Source organism: Microtus pennsylvanicus, chromosome 5 (genome assembly GCF_037038515.1).
Source record: "Microtus pennsylvanicus isolate mMicPen1 chromosome 5, mMicPen1.hap1, whole genome shotgun sequence".
NCBI classification, from domain to species: Eukaryota; Metazoa; Chordata; class Mammalia; order Rodentia; family Cricetidae; genus Microtus; species Microtus pennsylvanicus.
In genome coordinates, this window is record NC_134583.1 from 42,596,407 (window position 1) to 42,620,360 (window position 23,954).

Consider the following 23,954-nt stretch of genomic DNA (forward strand, 5'->3'; position numbering starts at 1 on the left):
CAGACGTGTGGCTAACTGAGTCCACAGAAAGCCTGAGAAAGCTTGGAAAAGAATAGAGTAAAGCATGTTTCTTGTGGCAATCTCTTGGGTCTACTCTGCTTGCCAGAGGCAAGCAAGCGCCTCATCTAAGAGAGGCTTCCTGACTCTGCTTTAGCTGCAAAGCCTGCAGCTCATTAAGAGGTCCTGCCACGAAACACTTAAACGGTGTTGAGGAAAAGCTGAACGCATGCTTTTCCGTTTTCAGCCATAGTAGGAAAAAAGCTGTGCCGTTTAAAAATGCCGGCTTTCTGGGCCATCCTGCCAGGGCAAACTCGACTGTTTGAGGCAGGAGGGCCGGCTACCGAGAGAGGACTTGAGTGTTGTCTGTTGTAGCTCGCTGGCTGGCAGGGAACTTGAAACGCCAGTTGTGGCTATAAACATGGCTACAGCCAGTACCTCAGCCATGAGGCTGGAAAGCTAAGGATCCAGCCGTCAAAGCCAAGGCTTTAGTCCTACTGATATTGCTTGGTACATTAAAGACTCATGTGGTCAGAAAAACAGAGATACAGTAAAGAGAACGTCAAAGACAAAGAAAAATTTTAAATGATTTACAGTGTTAAAATATATGAAGATTAAAAGTTAAAATTCTTAAAGTAAACCTCTGTGACTTCAAGGTGTGGTAGCACACGCCTTTAATCCCAGTGCCTAGAAGGCAGAGACAAACAGATCTCTGTGAGTTCAAGGTGTAGTAGCAAACACCTTTAATCCCAATACCTGGGAGGCAGAGACAGGCGGATCTCTGAGAGTTCAAAGACAGCCTGGTCTACAGAGCTATTCCAGGTCAAAGATATACGCTCAAAAAGCAAAAAGTTAACCTAGGAATGTCACAGCTTACATTCTTAAGTGCCTAGTGATTTAAAGGTGCAAATCAAAAGTGCTCCTGGATAGTAAAAAATTGCAGATTCACAATAGGACAGATTCAGACCACTAAATGAGTCACACTGTTGGATGAATGTACGTAGGCTTGGGAGAGAGAAGAAAAAGAATATAGAGAATAAAGTTAATGGTTTAAAAAAAAAAGGTAAAGTCTTTAAAGAGACAGTACAGATAGTTAAGAGATTAAAAGAAATAAAGAAAAATAAGCCACGTAAAAATGGAAAATTCACAGAGAGTCTGGATTATGTACATTGTGTTTTCTTTAAAATTTTTGACTGTGAAGGAGCTAAGTACAGAGAGACATTTCATTATATGGGCTGACAAGTGGAACCAGAATGGATATCATGAGGGTATGATTTCAGAATTTGGATCTAAGGATATGATACTTTGGAAAAGAGATTCTTCTTTTGTTTTCACAGAGGATCAGACCTTGTGGATTGCATTTATCCCGATATGGTATGATAGACCACGCCCTCCTGAAGGGTTGGTGTGAACACCTTCAGAAAGTTGCTTCACTCAACTGCCAACTGAGATGAAACTAGCACACAGGTTATACCATGAAAGACCTAATTAATGACGCCCCCATTCAGCAGGAAGCAGTTTGGAGAGAAAAAACTGTGCCCATGTTCCCAAATATGGTTTATAAAATGTTCTTTAACATTTAAAGGGGGATATGATATAGATATGAATAATTTGCATTAATATAGATTTTGCTTTATTGATAGAGATTTAAGGTCAATTTTATTATATGTATAAGTGTTTCTGATTTTGATTAAGGTATTGTGATTGTGTAGTTCATTTAAATATGTACTGTATAATTAAGAAATATAGGTTGTTAATGGATAATCATCAATAATAGTAAAGTTTGTAGTCATGTTAGTTAGATTTTCTAGATATATAGAGATATATTTTAGATAGACATTCTTCATGTCTTCCAAAGATTACAGAATAGGATATTAAATGTTTTAATAACTGAGGACTTTTCATGACAATGAGACACTCTGCTCCTGGCAGCACCAATCTACTTCAAGAGGAAGATGGGCATCGAAGAGGCTCATTATGGAGTTTGATAGCCATTTGGGCAAGAAACTGCTCTTGCCTGGACTATTGCATAAACTGGACACAGAGAACCCGCAGAGAGAGGACTGCTGAACTTGCCTAAGGTGAGATGATCTTTCGGGGTTCCTGATTCATGAAAGAGTCTGCAAGACATTCTGCAGGACACAACAGATAGTGACTGAACTGACTTTGAATTTTCCTGCTTTATGGAAATGTCTGCTGGATACCATGGGCCTGAAGGCTGAAGATGGATGCCCCAACGGTACAGAGGAACTTTGGGTGACTGTCCAGGCAGCGAGATGTCTCTGTCATTTCTAGAGTTTTGAAAGTTGCTTTTTTCTTGTTTGCTTAGGTAGTATTGTATCTTTCTGGAGTCTTTGATGGAGTTAAGAATAGTTAGTTATAGTTCTCCTTAGTTATGATAAAGATTATTGTAACTTTTACTTGATAACTGTTTTGTTATATGTAATTTTGCTATGTTAAAGTTAAAGCCTTTTTTTTTTTTGTTTAAACCGAAAAAGGGGAAATGATGGAGGAAGGTCATTGGCTAATAAAGGAACTGCCTTGGCCCATTTCATTGGTTAGAAGACAGGTGGGAGGAGTAGACAGAACAAAACGCTGGGAGGAAGAGGAAGTGAGGTCAGACTCGACAGCTCTCCTCTCCGGAGCAGACGCCTCAGAGAGACGCCATGCCCCACTCCCGGGCAGACACACACGATGAAGCTCCGACCTAGAATCCTCCCGGTAAGACCGGTGCCACAGATTATTAGAGATGGGTTGATTGGGATATCAGAATTAGCCAGTAAGGGCTAGAGCTAAGGGCCAAGCAGTGATTAAAAGAATACAGTGTCTGTGTAATTATTTCGGGGCATAAGCTAGCTGAGCAGGAGGCTGGGGTGTTGGGGACGCAGCCCCGCCGCCGCTCCATATTACTACACCCCCTAACAGGAAGAGTAGAGCCCAAAATCTAGGTTAGCTGGTTCAGTGACTTTGTTCCAGGAACATCCCAGGAGAGGGAGCAGAAAGTGCATGGGAGCCAGAGGAGAGACGGAACGGGGGAATGTGGACTGTTGGCATGACGTGGCCGTTGCACGCATGAATTTGCAGCAGCTGTGTTACTTGTACAAGATTTCCTCGTGATTGAACCCACTAACAGTCTATCACAGGGGCAGGAGCTCTCAAGGCCCTACCCTGCTCTGAGGACTTAGAAGTTCCTGGTTGCTTGATGAGGGAGAGGGTCAGCCAGTGGGAGGGGGGACAAGAGAGAGCGATGGTGGTGAATATAATTGATATACATCACATATATGTATAAAAATGTCACGATGCAACCCATTATGACTAATTAATGTATATTCATAAAATGATGAAAAAGAAAAATAGTAAAGTTCATGATATAAAAATGAGCTTTGAATGTTAAAATAAAGAGGGATATAATTGGAAGTGTCACTGTTGGAGACCCCTGGGCCAACAGAAGAGAAACATGGTTGCAGGGCAGCACCTGGCAATCAGGAACTCCAAGATGCCAGCCAAAACTGGAGCCAGTGTCTAGGGGAAACTCACTGTCGCCACAGAGAGGGACACTGGATCACCTTCCTGTGCTGAATGAGTCAGGCTGAAGTGAAAGGTGAAATACAATGTAACCGGACACAGGGCAGCCAGGCGTGCTGGTGCGGTCTGGAAGCAGGGAGATTAGGCTTTCAAGGCCAGCCTTGGCTACATAGTGAGTTCCTGTCTAGCCTGGGGTGTGTGAAAAGAAGCAAAACAAAAATAAACAGAAGAAAATTCAGAATAGTTTTGTGTGAGTGATGGACAAGCCATAAGCAAAAGCATTGGTAAATTCAATTACACCGGAACAGTGGATTTCTGGTTGGTGACATGGATCCCAGATAAGTCAACAGAAAGCTGATTGGACAGGAGAAGTTATTTGCAATGTTTAAGGCTGACAAGGTGCTAATATCTGGGATACCTAAGAAGCTCTTGCAAGGAAATAGCAACCTCGATAAAAAAATATAAAAAGGAAAAAATCACCAGAACAAGATATTTATGGAAAAAGCAACGCAAAGTGTTTGGAAAACCTGCTCAAGCTCATTGGTTTCCAGAGAAACAGAGAGGGCAGAAACAGCCATCCTGTACTTGGTAGACTGGCAGAAACCAGGCAGCCAGATGATGACGTCACCTGCAGATGGGAAGTGGAAACGTCCACAGGAGTGCAGGCTGATGTTTTTCTAGACACCACCCTGGCAGCTGTTGTTTAAATAGGGCACATGTGTATGCATATATGTATATGCATGTCCTATGCCCTCCAGGGCCACGTCTGGGTGTGTGTATAATAACCCCGAGCTGTTGGAACAGGATGTCAGTGTTGACTGACGTACAGTGCACTGCCGGAAAGGCAGGGGTATAAACACCATTGAATGTTATTTAGCTGGTGAGGATAATTTTTAGATTATGCACAGCACCACGAATCCTAAAAACATACAGGAGTTAAAAAGGAAAAAGAGAGGTTAAGGTCTATCATACAGTTCAGCTTACATAACTTTAAATCTGAGCACCCACAACTGCAGGATTCACTTCACAGTAATTCTTATGAACGAAAAGCTAGATGTTAGGTCCGTGATGGCTCTTGAAGGAGAAGAAGGGTAAGGAAGAATGTGGATGAAGAAAATGCCTAAAAGAGCCGGGCGATGGTGGTGCATGCCTTTAATCCCAGCACTTGGGAGGCAGAGGCAGGCGGATCTCTGTGAGTTCGAGACCAGCCTGGTCTACAGAGCAAATTCCAGGACAGGCTCCAAAGCCACAGAGAAACCCTGTCTCGAAAAAAAAACAAAAAACAAAACCAAAAAAAAAAAGAAAAGAAAAGAAAAGAAAATGCCTAAAAGAAGAGCAGGGCTTTGGGGTGACAAAAGAGTTTGGCAGGCACAGACATTTGCTGCCAAGGCCGCACGTGGTGGGAGGAGAGAAGCAACTTCGAAACCAGCACATGCAAGCCTCCTCCTGCAAATAAATCAATGAAGGTTAAAAAAAAATATGAAGGCTTTTTGATGATCAGTGTTAGTGTTGTGAGCTGCGGCATGCTATTAGCTCTGTTGTCTGCTGCCCCCGAGGCACCTACCAGCCAGCACTCCCTCCCCAAGGGCCTTCTTGTCTGAGAACCTATCCTTTCCAGCAAGTAAGAGTCCCCCGATTCCTGGCCTGCAGCAAGCCTTCAAAAATGCTTAGCACGTGAGGGAAGGAAGTGGTGGGTGGGCAGATGAATGACACTTGACGGAAGCAGTAAGTTCATGGGTGAATGAATCAGTGGGCACTGAATGCAGGGGCACCAGAATGACTGAGTGAGTGGATGCTTGGGTGAGTCCACATGAATGAACAGATGAATAAATTCGTGGATAATGAATGAAAGAGGTTGGCCCACTTGCCCAGTCTCTAAGAGCGATCACCTGACAGGCAGGCTCACTTGAAAATGGTTGTGTGTCTGCTCCTTGCTCTAAAGAGCCTCGAGGATGCTTGCTTGGTCCCTTGTGATACTTTCTTGCCAAAGCTGACAAGGACAGAACTTCATGGAAGAAACTGGTCTGTCTTGACAGAGCTTGGACAGAAACTCTGAGGCAGGTCTGCAGAAAGAATACCACAGCATCCCAACCCTGATGACTGAACTCTGGCCCAGATGACCGGGGGTGCCCTGGTCCTGTTGGGGAGAGGCCCACCTCCTACCAAGCTCAACATGAAGGATGTCCACCCCTGGAAATACTGACTGGCTAGGGTCCCTGCAGCTCCCTTATCCCTGCATAAGGGTCAGATAGAAATGACCCCATATAAATAGCTCCCAAGAGGGCCACCTGCCCCAAGGTGTAGGTTCAGCTCAAGTTCTGGTGTTGGCTGACTTCCTGGGATTGGAATTTTGCCTGTGCGGATGTTACAGTGTTGAAAGAAAAAGAGGGGATGGGGAGAGGCAGGGTGTTTCCACTGTGAGTGCTCCAAGGCTTCCTGAGCTGTCTCCACAGGCGCCATTAGAAGTGTTTAAAGCCAGGGTCATAGAGGAGATTCAGGGTAGGAAGGAGGGAGGAGCTCTCACTGAGCAGCTGCATCTAAAGCTGTGCTGGGCACTTTTCTGCATTTGTCTCGTTTACATGGATGAGGAAGCAGATGTGCAGGTTGGACATGTGACTACCTAGGGCCTCCCCATCAGGGACTGATGGGACCATGGGGCCTGGATTCTCACTCCAAAGCTGTGCAGGTTGGTAGGGAGAGCACTCAGGCCGGGAGGACATGTTGAAGGAGAGGTGCCTATGATGGCTGCAGCCAGGTGGCCACCTCCACGGCCTTGCTCTGCTCTTCTTAGGATTGACTGGTGGGGGGCGGATTTCTCTCTTTAATGGGAGACTCTCCAAAAGATTGTCCCTTTGTCACAAAGGAAATGGAAGTCTGGAAGCTGAGCCTGGAGGAAACATCCCAGAACACAGGAGCTTAAAGAACACCCACATGGTCAAATGAGGAAAGCAAGACCCAGAAAGGGGCAGGGACTTTGAAGTGCAAGCAAGGATCCAAAGGCAGAGAGTAGGTGGTGGCCCATGGTTCTCTTTCCTGTTCCGAAGATGGCCGGCTTTGCCTCCCTTTGTGGGCAAGGGCTGTTGAGACAGACTTTCTCTGTGTGGCTCCTGATGTCCTGGGACTCACTCTGTAGACCAGACCAGGCTGGCTTCAAACTCAGAGATCCTCCTGTCTCTGGGTCCCAAGCGTTGGGACTAAAGGCGCGAGCTGCGGCAGCCACCCACACCACCTGACCAGGTTTTGTCTTCTAAATCGTCAATCTTAGGCCTCAACCTGGAGTTTTAAGATTGAAATGACATTTTCAAACTGCCCTATATCTTGGGTTTCCTGTGTGACCTAGGTTCTCCCAAAAAGGGTTTCTTACAGATAGCATATCACGTGCGTGAAGGCTGAAGTGTGTGGATAGAATCACTGAGAAAGCAGCTATGCTGAAATCTGAGCATTCTCGTGGAGGAGTTTCTAATTTCTAGCACCTCCCGTGGGTGTCGAGTCACAAGTGACAGAATAGAGACGCCGTTTCCACTGGAGTTCCAGAGGGGAGGGGGCATTGAATAGTGACGCCGTTTCCACTGGAGTTCCAGAGGGGAGGGGGCATTGAATAGTGACGCCGTTTCCACTGGAGTTCCAGAGGGGAGGGGGCGTTGAATAGAGACGCCGTTTCCACTGGAGTTCCAGAGGGGAAGGGGCATTGAATAGTGACGCCGTTTCCACTGGAGTTCCAGAGGGGAGGGGGCATTGAATAGTGACGCCGTTTCCACTGGAGTTCCAGAGGGGAGGGGGCGTTGAATAGTGATGCCCAGAGGGGAGGGGGCGTTGAATAGTGACGCCCGTTTTCTACTAGAGTTCCAGAGGGGAGGGGGTATACGCCTGCCACACTGTCCCTGGTCCTGCTGCATTTGGGTGTGCAGAAGCGCTGAGCCCGCTTCTGTCCTGCTTTATCTTGCATGGTGTGCACAGCTAAGTTAGAGTGCTAGCTGGTGCTGTTCTCTCCTGGATCCCATTGACTGTAATCAACTGTTCTTTACATCCAATCTGAGCTGCTTGAGGGAGAGACTAAGATAGTTTCTTTCTTCATCCTTATCACCCACACAGAACAGCAGACAGCATGCACTGAATGCTGAAACAAAGTATAGTCACTATTATTAAAGATTCAGTCTGAGCAATTGTATCTCCCGGGGAAGCGGGGCCAACCCTACATATCTTTGGTAATATCTCGATGGTGATAATGGCCATGTAAGAGTTACTTTATTAAACACAAGATAATATTCTGCTTGGCAAACTTGTGTCTGCATGATGAACAGTCAGGTGCCCAGCAAAAGAAATCATGTTCATGGTAATCAGGCCTGTGTGACCAGCTCAAATGTCAATCAACACAAACTAGCTTCCAGGACAGCACAGGCTCAAGATGTGAGATAGAAAGCTAACCAGATTAATAATCATATCGCCATCAAGTCTATTTGAAAATATCACCAATAAAACTCCCCCAAACAAAAACTGCCCCTAGGTACCCATTTTCATCTATTTAGGTGACGTTCCCCCCCAACATCTACTAGTTACAGAGAAAACAGGTGCCCATGCTGGCAAGTTGGCTAAGTGGTTAAAGGTACCTGCTGCCAAGCCCTGATGATTTGAGTTTGATCCTCAGAACCCACATGATAGAAGGAAACTACTGACTCATCCAAGCTGTCCTCTGACCTCTGCATGCTATAGCTCAGTGCACCCCTCATCTCTGCATGCATGCTATAGCACAGTGCACCCCTCATCTCTGCATGCATGCTATAGCACAGTGCACCCCTCATCTCTGCATGCATGCTATAGCACAGTGCACCCCTCATCTCTGCATGCATGCTATAGCACAGTGCACCCCTCATCTCTGCATGCATGCTATAGCACAGTGCACCCCTCATCTCTGCATGCATGCTATAGCACAGTGCACCCCTCATCTCTGCATGCATGCTATAGCACAGTGCACCCCTCATCTCTGCATGCATGCTATAGCACAGTGCACCCCTCATCTCTGCATGCATGCTATAGCATAGTGCACCCCTCATCTCTGCATGCATGCTATAGCACAGTGCACCCCTCATCTCTGCATGCTTGCTATAGCACACGTGCACCCCCCCCACTAAGTAAATAAACAAATGCTGCACAAGCCAGGCTTCTGAGTTTGCTCCTTTCTTATCCTTTTCAAAGTTTCCCATGGTTCTCCAGGTGGCCGGGAAGCTCTTGTGAAGAATGCTGTGGGGACTCCAGCATCTGGCAGACCTGGTTCAGACCCCTGCTCTGCCATTTTCCCTGCTATGTTTGGGGCTGATTTTCTCCTTTATACACAGAATAAACATCTGGGGGCTGAGGTGGTGGCACCATCAGAAAAGTGTTTGCTTTGTAGGCACAAGAATGAGTTTCATTCCCATAACATTTTTTTAAAGCCGACCATGGTGGTGCATGCTTTTACCCAACCAGTGGGGACGTGGAAACAGGTGGATTCCCAGAGTTCCCTGGCCACAGAGCTGGCCTAGGCTAATCAAAATCTCTCTCTGTCTCTCTCTCTCTGTCTGTCTCTGTCTCTCTTTCTCTCTCTCTCCAATAGAAAGTGGATGGTGCCTGAGGAAAGGTTGTCTTCTGACCTCCATATGCATGCTCACATATGTGTGTGTACACATACACACGAGCAATTGCACATCCATGCCCGTATACTTACAAAAGAGAATAAACCTGGGCAGGCTTGTGTCAACTAGCTGAGAAGAGGCACTGGATGTTTCACAGTCCTGACTTTAGCCTTTGAGCTCCACAGCTGATTCCACAAACTTCTGTTACCTGGAGTCACCCAGTTTGTGATACTTGGTTTCAGTGGCCCTGGGGAATTAATTCGGTGGGTGAAGTCAGTGAGAACATCGAGGTTCCAGGGACTAGATGGAGGAAGAGAGATGGTTGAGAACCGCCATCTCCAGCTGTGCGTTGCCGTGGGCAGATCACCTGGGAAAGGAGTTGCAAAGAGGAATCCTCTAGATTAGGGTGGCCTGTGAGCAAGCCTGTGAGGGGTTTTCTTAAACAGTTTAACTGAGATGGAAAGTCCAAGCCTGGATGTGGGCAGTGCCAGTTCACAGACTGGGTCCTGGTCCAGATGAAAAGGGGAGAGTGAGTGAGAACTGACAAGCATGCATGAATTCAAAGCACTCTGCTTGTGATGATGGGAGCGATGTGACCAGCTGTTTTGTCTTAGGAACACTGCTTCTGCTGGTGATGATGGGAGCGATGTGACCAGCTGTTTTGTCTTAGGAACACTGCTTCTGCTGGTGATGATGGGAGCGATGTGACCAGCTGTTTTGTCTTAGGAACACTGCTTCTGCTGGTGATGATGGGAGCGATGTGACCAGCTGTTTTGTCTTAGGAACACTGCTTCTGCTGGTGATGATGGGAGCGATGTGACCAGCTGTTTTGTCTTAGGAACACTGCTTCTGCTGGTGATGATGGGAGCGATGTGACCAGCTGTTTTGTCTTAGGAACACTGCTTCTGCTGGTCTGCTCTGACTGCGGTGACACAATGCCACCTTTCACGAGATGTTCTGAACATTCCTGTGCTGGCTAGTTTATGTCACTTGACAGAGTCACTGGAGAGGAGGGAACCTGTGCTGTAGGCAAGCCTGCAGGTATTTTATATGTGTGTTACCAAACCTGGGCTGGTGGTGCCGGGTTCTATAAGAAAGCAGGCTGAACAAGCCATGAGAATCAAGCCAATAAGCAGCATCCCTCCATGGCCTCTGCGTCAGCTCCTGCCTCCAGGTTCCTGTCCTGGTCATAGTGTTTCATCACAGCAATGGTGACCCTAATTAGGACAGACTTTGTAGTGGTTCATTTATTTATGGAGTACTAACTCGGGCGACTGTTCTCAGTAATGTTAGTCCTGTGATTAACAATCTTGGCAGAACTTCAAGCCAGAAGTGGTAAATGAAGCAGTATGTGACATCTTCATAATAGGCACAGTTGGAATAGAGGATTGTTAAGTAGCTCAGCTACCTGTGCATCAACAAAAAAATTAAGTAACTATAAAAGAAGACTTGAAGTTTCTACCTGTGACTGTGAGCAGAAATTGTGACCAGTGTCCTTCAAACATGTTCTCACAGATGCTCATTTGTTGCCTGTGAAGACGGCCTGGCCATAGTGCTGAGTCTAGGTCTAGGGTCCTAGGGTCACAGTATGAAGCGGGGGATACTGGATCCCGCTGTGGTGGCCTGGGTCAGAGTGGGGAAATCGGCAGTCTAGACGTTAAAGCAAGCAAACGTGACCACACTTTTAACATCGGTTACCCACAAATGTTCTGTCTGTCAAAGATGACACTCTGAAAGTGTACGTGTGAGTCTACATGAGATTGTGTATAAAAGTGTGTGGGAGAGGAGTCATGTGAGTGTGCCACTGTGTGAGAGTTGATTGTGTGCCCGTGTGTGATTTTGTGTGTATCTGTGACCTGTGTTTGTATGGGGTATGCAACTGTGATAGTGCAGTGTAAGTGTGGGTGAGCATGAGTGTGGACACACCGAGTGTGTGAATGCATTGTGACTGTGTTTGTGTCTGCCTTCGTATGTGTCAGCATATGTGTGTGTGTGAATAGCACATGTGATTGTGTGTGTGAGCATATGAAAATGTGTGACATGGTGTGTCTAAGTGTATGTGAGCATGCCGGTGTGAATGCGATGCTGTGTGGTGTTTGTGTTTGAATGTATGTAAGCATGTGTGTCTGTGTGTGTGTGTGTGTGTGTCAGTGTGTGTGTGTGTAAAAGGGCATCACACTGTCAGCCCTTGGTTGAGACCTGAGTCTGCTTCCTAGCTGCTTGGCCTTGGAGACCTCACTTAACTGCTTACGTCTCTGGAAGCGCTGTAAAATGAAGCCTGCATTCCTGTTCCCTGGGACATCGCATGATGTGTGACAGAACGCATGCGATGCCTTTAAATGCACAAATGCTTTTAGGGCAGAGCTTTGAACAAAGTAAGTGTTTAATAAAGAGACTATTATTGTTCTCCATGTAAAGCATGTCATAAGTCATTTAGTCTAATCTTCACAGCAACAGCATAGGAGAATGAGTATATCTCATTTAATAATCATAACACAATTAAAATGATACCTCATAATAATCACTTATGTTGATTGCATACTCGAGAGTTTTCTCCCTTCTACTGAGTCGTAGGAAAGCACTTTGTTTGACTGCTCACAGGAAAACTAACCTCCTCTCTAGCCCCTTTGGTGTTAATCCTGGTTAGTCTGACCTGGTCATGGTAATGCACTTCTCTGTGGAATGACTGGTTTGGGCTATCCTTCCCAGGTTTGCCCAAAAAGTCCTGGTTCTAGCAGTAGTGCAGTTGCCTCCCCAGAACCCTTCTACCCTGGGCAAAGAGCGATGGACAGTGGAGTGCCGTGGTCAGCACCTCTGGGGAAGGCTGCATCAGAGAGCATGAGGACAACATAGAGGGAAGTTCTGCCGCACTATGGGAAGGACGATGGTCTGCAGTGGGGAGGACGATGGTCTGCAGTGGGGAAGGGCAATGGTCTGCAGTGGGGAAGGGCAATGGTCTGCAGTGGGAAGGGCAATGGTCTGCAGTGGGGAAGGGCAATGGCCTGCAGTGGGGAGGACGATGGCCTGCAGTGGGAAGGGAAATGGTCTGCAGTGGGGAAGGGCAATGGTCTGCAGTGGGGAGGACGATGGTCTGCAGTGGGGAAGGGCAATGGTCTGCAGTGGGGAGGACGATGGTCTGCAGTGGGGAGGACGATGGTCTGCAGTGGGGAGGACGATGGCCTGCAGTGGGGAGGACGATGGTCTGCAGTGGGGAGGACGATGGTCTGCAGTGGGAAGGGCAATGGTCTGCAGTGGGAAGGGCAATGGCCTGCAGTGGGAAGGACAATGGTCTGCAGTGGGGAAGGGCAATGGTCTGCAGTGGGGAGGACGATGGTCTGCAGTGGGGAGGACGATGGTCTGCAGTGGGGAGGACGATGGCCTGCAGTGGGAAGGGCAATGGTCTGCAGTGGGAAGGGCAATGGCCTGCAGTGGGGAGGACGATGGTCTGCAGTGGGGAAGGGCAATGGTCTGCAGTGGGAAGGGCGATGGCCTGCAGTGGGAAGGGCAATGGCCTGCAGTGGGGAAGGGCAATGGTCTGCAGTGGGAAGGGCAATGGTCTGCAGTGGGGAAGGGCAATGGTCTGCAGTGGGAAGGGCAATGGTCTGCAGTGGGGAGGACGATGGCCTGCAGTGGGGAGGACGATGGCCTGCAGTGGGGAGGACGATGGCCTGCAGTGGGGAGGACGATGGCCTGCAGTGGGAAGGGCAATGGCCTACAGTGGGGAAGGGCAATGGCCTGCAGTGGGGAAGGGCAATGGCCTGCAGTGGGGAAGGGCAATGGTCTGCAGTGGGAAGGGCAATGGTCTGCAGTGGGAAGGGCAATGGCCTGCAGTGGGGAAGGGCAATGACCTGCAGTGGGGAAGGGCAATGGCCTGCAGTGGGGAGGACGATGGCCTGCAGTGGGGAGGGCAATGGCCTGCAGTGGGGAAGGGCAATGGTCTGCAGTGGGAAGGGCAATGGTCTGCAGTGGGGAGGACGATGGCCTGCAGTGGGGAGGACGATGGCCTGCAGTGGGGAGGACGATGGTCTGCAGTGGGGAAGGGCAATGGCCTGCAGTGGGGAAGGGCAATAGCCTGCAGTGGGGAGGACGATGGCCTGCAGTGGGGAAGGGCAATGGTCTGCAGTGGGGAGGACGATGGTCTGCAGTGGGGAGGACGATGGCCTGCAGTGGGAAGGGCAATGGTCTGCAGTGGGGAGGACAATGGCCTGCAGTGGGAAGGGCAATGGTCTGCAGTGGGAAGGGCAATGGTCTGCAGTGGGGAAGGGCAATGGCCTGCAGTGGGGAGGACGATGGTCTGCAGTGGGAAGGGCAATGGCCTGCAGTGGGAAGGGCAATGGCCTGCAGTGGGGAGGACGATGGTCTGCAGTGGGGAGGACGATGGCCTGCAGTGGGAAGGGCAATGGTCTGCAGTGGGGAAGGGCAATGGTCTGCAGTGGGGAGGACGATGGCCTGCAGTGGGAAGGACGATGGCCTGCAGTGGGGAGGACGATGGCCTGCAGTGGGGAAGGGCAATGGCCTGCAGTGGGAAAGGGCAATGGCCTGCAGTGGGGAGGACGATGGCCTGCAGTGGGGAGGACGATGGTCTGCAGTGGGAAGGGCAATGGCCTGCAGTGGGAAGGGCAATGGCCTGCAGTGGGAAGGGCAATGGTCTGCAGTGGGGAAGGGCAATGGTCTGCAGTGGGGAAGGGCAATGGTCTGCAGTGGGGAAGGGCAATGGTCTGCAGTGGGGAAGGGCAATGGTCTGCAGTGGGGAGGACGATGGCCTGCAGTGGGAAGGGCAATGGTCTGCAGTGGGGAGGACGATGGTCTGCAGTGGGGAGGACGATGGCCTGCAGTGGGGAGGACGATGGCCTGCAGTGGGGAAGGGCAATGGCCTGCAGTGGGAAAGGGCAATGGCCTGCAGTGGGGAGGACGATGGCCTGCAGTGGGGAGGACGATGGTCTGCAGTGGGAAGGGCAATGGCCGGCAGTGGGAAGGGCAATGGCCTGCAGTGGGAAGGGCAATGGTCTGCAGTGGGGACGGGCAATGGTCTGCAGTGGGGAAGGGCAATGGCCTTCAGTGGGGAAGGGCAATGGTCTGCAGTGGGAAGGGCAATGGCCTGCAGTGGGGAAGGCTGAGGTGCACAGGGCAGCATGGCCTGTATACAGGGATGGCCTGGACAGAGCAGGCGTCTTCCCCAGGCCATTGCTTTCAAAGGGTCCGGGAAGCAGGCCCACCTAATGAATGGCCTGGACCATTGGGACCAGGTTTTGTGCAGGAAGAAGAGAGGCGAAAGTGGGTAATAAAATTACCTAGTAAGGCCTATGCTGGCTAACTGCTGTGATGGCCAGTATTAATTTCAGCTTGACAGAATCTGGAATCACCTGGGAAACAGTCCTCCAGTCATGGAGGTGGGAAGACATATCCACTGTGTTGACAGAGGTTTCCCTTACGCCCAGTCCTGCAGCTGTTTAGCCCCAAATAAACACACAGAGGTCTACATTAATTAAAAACAGATTGGCCTATTACCTCAGGCTTCTTATTAACTCTTTTTTTCTTTTTTTTCTTATTAACTCTTATAACTTATATTAGCCCATAATTCTTGTCTGTGTTATCCACGTGGCTTGGTACCATTTTTGGCGAGGCAGTCACATCTTGCTTCCTTTGTGTCTGGGTGACGACTACAGACTGAAACTTCTCTCTTCCCAGAATTCTCATTGCCCTGCCTCTACTTCCTGCCCGGTTATCCCACCTATACTTCCTGCCTGGCTACTGGCCAGTCAGTGTTTATTTAAAACACAAGTGATACCGGGTAGTGGTGGTGCACACCTTTAATCTCAGCACTCCGGAAACAGAGGCAGGCAGGTCTCAGTGAGTTTGAGGCCAGTCTGGTCTACAAGAGCTAGTTCCAGGACATGCTCCAAAGCCACAGAGAAACCTTGTCTCAAACAAACAAACAAAACCCAAAATCTAAAATCAAGTAACAGGATAGAGACCATTGTCCCGCAGCACACTGTGGTTGGCATCATTCCCTGAGTATGATGGTGTCATCCCTGGTCAGCTAGGCTGGGCTGCAGAGTTATAGGAAGCAGCTGAAGGGGAGCCAGTTTCTGCATCTGAGAGCAGTGTTCCTTTGTGGTTTCTGCTTTCTGCTTCCAGCTCTTGCCTTGAGTTCCTGCCCTGGTTTCCCTTAATGCCGGACTGTAACCTGTAAGCCAGATAAACCCTTTCCTCCCAAAGTTGCTATTTGTCAGAGCAACAGAAAGTTGCTTTTTATCACACTAGAACGTTCCCAAATCCTGCTCCTCTGTATTCCTCTCGTCTTTATCTTCAGCTCCCGTGTCAAATCCGGCTTTTGCTTCATGACAGCCATGCCCCAAATAGTAGCTTAAAGTCGAAACTACTTATTCAGTTCACATTTAGGTCGGCAATTTTAACTTAGAAATCAATGAAGACATGAAAGACATGGGGTGGTAGTCCCCACCCACCTACCACTCCGTCCGCGTGTATCTGTGCCTACAGAGGTCCTTGAGGACATGGTTAGCCTGACTAGGTCAGTTCTGCTTCCCTCATTTGCCCTCAACTCTGCAAACATGTCCTTTCAGTTCTGTTCCTAAGGAGAACAAGAAGCTGCCCACGTCGAGATGGGCAGAGTAGTCATACATGCCACTTGTGTGTGTCCCAAGGCCATGGAGTCATCTGCCGTCCCTTAGGATGCAGCCAGCCAGTACCTCGGTGGCTTTGATTGTCTGTGGAAGAGCACTCTGGTTCACCACAGTGACGTCATGCCAAAGGGAAACAGGAATGCGTTGTCATGTTGAATTTCCTAGTGAAATTGTGTGAGAAAATGGGAGGGAAACCCTACAGCGTCAGGAGGTTTCTGTATAGAAGGTGGTGGGGAGTCTAGGTCTGGGGCTCGCTGTGACGTCCTTTGTGAGGTATAAGTTATTGTGCTTTTGTTGTGAAGTGAGATACATGTGTCAGGGGGGTTGCTTGGATGTCAGAGGCAACATGAGCCACAGTGAGAAGACTGTCCTAATGCTTGCATCAAGTGGTCATAAGCTTATCAAATTTAAGTAGGGAAAGAGAGGATCCTACATCAGGACCAGGTTGCAGGGTAAACAACTCTGTCCACTGCTTCAGTGTTAGGGACACTGGGTAGAGAGTCTTGGAAAAACCCTGCTAGGATTTTTCACATAGCATGTGTCTCTAGCTAGGCCTTGTCTTCTGCATCCAAGAGCTATGCATTCAAAAAGAAGGTTCTGCCAGGTGTGGTACCACAGATGCGGTGACACACACCTCTAATCCCAGCTCCTAGGAGGTTCTGTGAGTTCCAGGCCAGCCTGGGCTGCATAGCAAGACCCTGTCTCAACAATAACAACAACAAACCACCGCCACTACCAAAGCAGCTGCTGATGGCCACTGAGCCATCACAGAGACTGACTATGGGGCTGACAGCAAATAATTATGAAATTGCAGTTGTCTCTATGAGCAGGGTATTACTAAAACTGTCAAGTCACGATAAGGTCGGGAGTGTACAGGGGCAACCTATCACATGATGGAAATGGCTCGTCTAGGAAGGAGCATAAACGAGTCACACAGCCGGTGTCATAATCCCTCCCCTGCAGCCCACACAGACCCCTGGGGCTTCCTCTAGCTGGGGGTGGGGGAGAGGAAACACATGGGCCTGATTCTCATTTGCAGGTGCAGCTGTCGGTTGATGTGAGAGGACTGCAGACCCAGGCAGGCTGGGAGGGAAATGCTGAGAGGGGAAAACAGCGGCAAGCAGACTGAGAGCCTTTCTCTAACACATGGTGTGTATATTTGTGTGTGTGTGTGTGTGTGTGCGCGCGTGCGTGCGCTCCCATGTGTGTGAAGGCCAGAGGATGATCTGAGATGTCATCCTCAGACGCCATCTGCCTCCTTTAAAACAGGGTCTTTGATTGACCCGGTGCTCACCAGGTAGGCTAGAACTGACCAGCCAGCGAGCCCCAGAGATCTTCGTATCTCTGGTGACAAATGCAATCTGCGCTGCCTTTTCCTGTGAGTCCTGTAGCTCAAACTCAGGTCCTTGTGCTTGCGATCATGTTCCTGACTGGGAGCCTTTGGTGGAGGGAAAAGTGATTAAAGCACCAGCTGGCTGGTCAGGGGAGCAGATTCGGGTGGACCCATGGGGACAGGCACTGGGTCTGAGGGCATCAGCACCTCACGTTGATGTTGACTGGGACGAATGGAAGGACTGCTCTGGAGATGCCAGGCCTCTGCCCTCGGCCTCTCTAGTGTTGAGCAATAGACTCATGGATTGAGAGGCAAAGTGGCCACTGTGAAGCTCTGCGTTGTTTGCCCATTCACCAAAGCAGGTCTTGGTGCTACCTTGGCTGACCCTCCAGTGTGCCAACAACAGAGTCCAGAGTGCAGCTCTCCCGGAGAAGACCAGATGAGTGGAATGAATGCCTCCGTCTTTTCAACCAGGCAGAGAGCACTTGTGATACCCTGTGAGTACCACAGAGAGCTGACAGTGTTCCTGGTTCTCTGGGTCAGAACTCTGCCTCATATACCTCAGCCCAAGAGTCCTGTTTTATAGTAAGGAAGGTATGTGCACAACGACCCTTTCATGGGGTCCACTGATCTATGGTGAATGTCACCCAGAAAGTACTGAGAAGGTGAAACTCTGGGGCATCATGGTGCTACCCTGCCCTGTGGGTTTGGAGGATGTATTTAACTGGCGGCTCTTGTGGAGGATGCTGTCTCTATAATGAGAATATAAAGGATCAGTGACCAGAAAGTTGAAGGAAGAGTAGACCATCTTACTGCTGTGGAGATGGACCCATTTGTAGAGGTTAGTATTGCTTCATGCTCCTACAACTTCAGGCTCTGATGGATGGAAAAGCCCTGGTCTCCAGGAAGAGGGAGCTCCTCCATAAAGTGACACAGGAAAGCTCCACCTGTATGAGAAAGAGCTGCTTCTTATACACTTTTGGGTTCCCAAGCCTGTGGTTCGGGGACATAATGAACTCATTTTGATGGTAAGGTGTAAGCAGAATGAGGCGGTTGCTAACACTGGGGCAGAAAGGAAAGGTGGGCAGCTCAGAGGGTTGTTTAGCCTCCACCTTTGCAACAGCTTGAACGGGATACTGAGGTCTGGCAAGGGCAAGCAATGGGACATACAGACCCTTCAGGAGCAAAGAACAGGCAGCTAGATGGGCTGAGCTGCTGTCTGGGTGGTTGAGGGGAGTAATGGGTACTGACGAGAGAAATGGATATTCAAATGTCATCAAGATTGGTTCTGGCTGGGGATGTAGTTTAGTGACAGAGCAACCAGCCTGGTGTATTCAAGGTCCTGAGCTCCATCTACTTGGAGTGTGTAGAGGAATAAAGAAGGAGAAAAGAGGAGAGAGGAGGTAGGAGAGAGGAGGGGAGAGAGGAGGAGAGAGAGGAGATGAGAGGATGGGAGAGGAGAGAAGAGGAGGAGAGAGGAGGGAAGAGAGGAGAGGTGAGAAGAGGAGAAAGGAGGGGAGAGAAGAGGAGAGGAGGAGAGAGGAGGGAAGAGGAGAGAAGAGAGGAGAAGTGAGAAGAGGAGAGAGGATAGGAGGGGAGAGGGGAGGAGAGAGTAGGGGAGATAGGAGCGGAGAGGAGGGGAGAGGAGGACAGAGGAGGAGAGAGGAGGGGAGAGAGGAGGAAAGAGGAGGAGAGAGGAGGAAAGAGGAGGGAAGATGAGAAAAGAGGAGGGGAGAGGAAAGGAGAGAGGAGAAGAGAGAGGAGGGGAAAGGAGAGGAGAAAGGAGGAGAGAGGAAGGGAGAAAGGAGGGGAGAAGACAGAAAGGAGTGGAGAAGAGAAGAGGGAAGAGAAGGGAAGGGGAGGAGCAGGAAGAGGTAGGGGAGTGAAGAAGAGGGAAGAGGAAGAGAGCGAGAGAGATGAGAGAGAGGCCCACTCCTGATCCCCAGATGAGAATACCTCCCATGGTTGGACTTAACCTGTCATAGTGAGGCTGTGAAGAAAATGGGAGCTCACACATTGCTGGAGGGAGGGGGAAAGACATGGAACCCACAGGAGGGGAACAAGGCAATAGCTAGCAAAATTACATACACATTTACCCATTTCTAGGAATCTATCCCAAAAGTACACTGCCAAAACCCTGAATTTCCACCGGCACAAAGCTGCCTGCTGCCAGCCTTGCTTGTGCTCACAGAAGACCCAGAGGGACGCCACAGGGAGAACTGCACTTCTTTGGCGAAACCCTGGGGAAGGCGTTGGAGTCTGGACAAAACGCCGGGTGATTAATTTGTTTCTCACTAATGTGTCCTGAGTGCCTGCGCTGTGCCTGGTGGCTTACACGTGCCCGTCTGCTTAACTGTTCAATTTGGAGCAGCGGTCTTTTACCCAGCGGTTCTTAGGATATAGCAAGAAAACATAACCAAAAATGGAGAAAATTCTGTGTAAGATGTTTGTTTACTGAAATACTTTTTTGGAATTAAAAAAATCTATTCTATCAAAATCATGCAGGCACATGGTAACTCCACCCCCAAACACACACACACCCGACACAGAAGCAAAACTATTACCTACATTGGTGCCAATCGCAGAAGTACATGCAATGAGTAATGCTACCCACAATCCTCCGTTCTGCACCTCCCTGCCCCCAGTCTAGTCTCCAAGGGCAACCAAGCCCTCTGAACAATTTCAGTTTTATATCTTGAACAGGCTTCGTCTACATCCTTAAATAATGTGTTTGTGTGACTGGCTTGATCGAGTTTAGATGTTATGGATTGGCTTCCAGCTATAAGTTAGACTAGGACCTCTTTACAAGTAAAAATCACTTTTCATTTCTCTCTAGAGACCCAGGGCCTGGCCTTGGGAATGCTCGGTGAATATTTGTTGAATAGATGGATAACCTGAGGGATTGTGGGAAGGGAAGGCATTGGAAGCACAGAGGAAGGTGGAGTGTAAGGGCAGAGCCCCCCTTCTTCGTGATAGGACGGGGATGTCCCCAGGCTCCTGTGTCACCTGGTCCTAGCCTAGAAGACGAGAGTAACGGAGCAGATGAAGCTCCAGAGGAGGATTTCCCAGCAAGCCCAAGACAGGACACTTGTCCCTCGCTGGTGTCAGCCCCTCTGCTCCCTCCTCACTGGAGCATGAATGCAGGTTTCCGGAGGCGGGACAACCATTCCCACTCACATTCTGAAGACGGAGGAAACTGTATTTCTGAAGACATCATTCCGTTCTGCAGAGCCCTGGTCTATAGACTATGCAATCTGTGGTGAACGGTGCTTTTTGTTTAGAAGCGAGTAAGCAGGCTTCCTGTTGTTCACTGCAGCCTATCTTCTTCACTGAGGGAGATGGAAAAGAACGGCCCACGCTGGGTGGTCATGGCTGGTACTGGGGTACATTCCATTATTCTCTCTGGTTTTGTTTACTTCTAAAATTTTGCACAACAGAAAGATTAAAAAGAAGCTGCACAATACCATTCTATTTTTGTTTATTTAAAATTTTTCCACCATAAAAGGTTTAAAAGAACCATAAAAGCAAACAATGCATCTAAGTCATCCTTGCAGTGTGAAATCCAGAACGAAGCGTTGTGAGGCGCATTGCTGGGACAGAACCAGGGTGTTGGGTGGTGCAATAGACTTTAAAACGTTATTATTGGAGCTGGAGAGATTGCCCAATGGTTAGAGCATTTGCTGCTCTTACAGATGCCGTGGGCTGGGTCCTGGCCACCATGTGATATCTGATAGCATCCTAACTCCATTTCCAGGGAATCCGAAGCCCTCTGAAAACCTCTTCTGGTCTCCGAGGGCACCAGGCATGCACATGGCGGTTATACAGACCTGAGGACAAAACACTCACAAAATAAAAAACCCAAATACATGTAGAAATGTATGGTGATGGTGATGGTGGTGGTGGTGGTGGTGGTGGTGTGTGTGTGTGTGTGTGTGTGTGTGTGTGTATGTGTGTGTGTGTGTGTGTATGTGTGTGTGTGTCCATGTATGATATGCATGCCACAGCTCAAATGTGGAGTTTAGAGGACAATTTTGTCAACTTGATTCTATCCTTCCTTCTCTCTTTTTTTTTTTCCTTGGTTTTTCGAGACAGGGTTTCTCTGTGGTTTTGGAGCCTGTCCTGGAACTAGCTCTTGTAGACCAGGCTGGTCTCGAACTCACAGAGATCCGCCTGCCTCTGCCTCCCGAGTGCTGGGATTAAAAGCGTGCGCCACCACCGCCCGGCTCTATCCTTCCTTCTTTATGTGAGTTCCAACAGTGGAACTAACAAGTTCCCCAAGTTTCCTCAGACAAGAGGTAGCCCTGTTCACCATGTAGCCCAGGCTTACCCTGAACTCACTTTGTAGACCAGACCTTCCTCTGCCTCCAAAATTCTGGGCTTAAAGGAAAGTACCACCACACCTGTCCAAGCATTTTTAATGATTAAAAATTTGTCAAATTGGTGGTGACATCTAATCCACACCTCAGTTTGGGGAAACGGTACAATGACTTGTAACTTTTCTCTTTTTAACCAAGAGAGATTATTAGCACAGTTTCTTCCACTATATACCAAAGTGAAGTCAAACTATCTTTTGTTGGATTTCTTATTTAAAACAAAAACCCATTAAATTGATAAACTAGTTGGAAGCTAAAAGCAGCACGCAAGTCAAGCGAAGGCTGGCAGAATCAGTCTTCTTGGGTGCGTCACGCCTTGGACCCTGCCCACATTTGTGACTCTTGCTGTCACTCAGCATTGCTGCAGCAAACAGAGCGCTGTAGGTGGAGCCCATGGCAGCGCGCTCCTCCGCTGAGCTGTTTCCCTCCTTTCACGCAGTTTCTCTGATGCCTCAGTGGGGGAATGCTTATGGAGGTTCACAGCCCTCAGGGGAGCACAAGCTGGAGATGTGGGAGGAGTTAACATTCCAATCAGTAACTTCACCGGAGCATGGGAGCCAATGGATCCCCTCTCCCACCCCACAGATGAGCAGTTCTATACTCTGTACTATGGCATTAAACCAGACCAGAAGCACAGCCTTGAGCTGCTCACCAGGGATCACTCCTCTCAAATCTACTTGGGACGTCTTGGGTTTCACCACGAAGTCTCACCTCTTAGAAAACCTCCCAGTGTCCTACAAACAGGGACAGCTGGTCAGCGTACCATTCCTCATTTCTGCACCTGACACCGCCTACTAAGTAAATCTTCATAGAGGAGACTTCTTGACTCAGGCTGTTGTCTAGGGAACCCAGGCAATGACAGGCAGTGCTTCTGAGTCACCACGGAGTGCCTGCCTCTTCTGGAAGTACTCTGACATATTCGGTACAACCCCGTACAGGAGCTAAGAGCAGCTGGCCAAGATCATCTACGCGGTAGCGGAGGTGAAAAGTTCCTCAGGGGGAGTGCTCCCTGTGAGGCCAACGGTCATCGGCAGATTGAATGGACTTTGTGTCTCGGTCCCCAGAATGACTTCAACCAAGTTCTGGGTTATAGTGTTATCTGATTACAAGTGTGAGTGGAGTTTTTTTTTTTTTTCCTATTCCAATTAAGGCCCAGCTAAATCAATTTCCCCCAGAGGCTCCAAGAAGCAAAACTATGGCTCATGTTTTTTCACCAGAAACAAGGAATTTACGCCCCCTAGAGGAAAAATATGTGTATGACACTTTGGGGAAGCCAGTGACTCACCCCTCCCTCTCTCGACATATGCAAGAATTTTTTACTTCCTTTTCTAGAAAAAATGCTATTGCTTAGGTTTTATATTGATCGAATTGTAATAATTGCTTTTGTTTAACTGAGAAATATCCATCCTATATGAATGCCCATTGGATTTGAATGGATCTGAACGAAAGGACTTGAAGTACAGAATCCAACGTGATTCTAGAAGGCCAATAGGTATTTGAGCTAATTTCTGGACAAGTGGCCCCAACAGGCCATTGGTGGGGAGGGAGGAATGTATTTGGTATTAAAGACAGCTTGTCATTAATTAGGCCTCCTCTGTAGGCTTGGAGGCTGCTATGACTCCCGGCCTCTGAGGATTACACAGAGACCAGTAAGAGCCCAGTAAATCAAAGATAAAGGGATTTCTTGTCTTCCTGGGGCCGGTGGGGGTGTGAGTAGAAGCGGTGGGGGCGGGGCAGCTTTCAGAAGGAAGGCTCACCTCTGATCCTTACAGCGTGAAAAGCCCTTTAGGCGGAGGGAACAATTAAAGAAAATCAAATAGCAAAAGGCCAGGATTACAAAGAGACGTGAGCTGCAAATTGTGCGCTGTAATTTATGTTAATGTATTTGAAAAGATTAAAGAAATCAGTCTTCAAAAGGATGGATCTTTTAATAGCTGTCTATTTAGAAAAAAAACAGTTTGAAGTGAAAAGGGAGATGCTGCTCTGCTGAATTCAAAACCTTTGAATGAACGGTAAATTTCACATCTTTACAAGAACGAAATAAAATATTGTGCGTGAGATAACCTTGAAGAACAAGCTGTTGCTAATACCAATCTCAGCCTGTTCTTGCCTGCAAACCTAAGCTCTTTCCTAACCATTTGGGTAGAAAGAGGAAAAAATACTTTTGGTTGAATACCTTCAAGGTGCCAGCCTGGTTATAAAACAAACATGCAGCTCTGCCCTAATAATATGTAAATCCAGTCAGGCCAAAAATCGGTAGTGTAGAAACATTAAGAAACCCTTCAGTAGGAAGACTTCTAATCGGGGTTTACAGAATTCTGGCACAGTCAGGCATAGCAGTGCAAGCCTTTAATCCCAGGCTTCCAGTGGCAGAAGTAGACAAATTTCCTTAAGTGCCAGCCTGGTCTACATAACCACTTACTGACTCAGAAATAAACTCAAGTAGGTAAAGTGCTCATTGCAAGCAGGACGC

General features: G+C 48.6%; 1 long non-coding RNA gene across 2 annotated transcripts; it reads left to right on the top strand.

The window, feature by feature from the left end:
* The first annotated feature begins 1,906 nt into the window (after positions 1-1,906).
* Positions 1,907-20,505, top strand: LOC142850755 (uncharacterized). Of its 2 annotated transcripts, none has more exons than XR_012910716.1 (4): positions 1,907-2,718; positions 16,815-16,924; positions 17,468-17,605; positions 19,215-20,505. It is a non-coding gene; the product is annotated as an uncharacterized LOC142850755 (long non-coding RNA). The 2 variants fall into 2 exon arrangements; XR_012910715.1 differs by having other exon boundaries at positions 17,471-17,605.
* Positions 20,506-23,954: the final 3,449 nt, after the last annotated feature.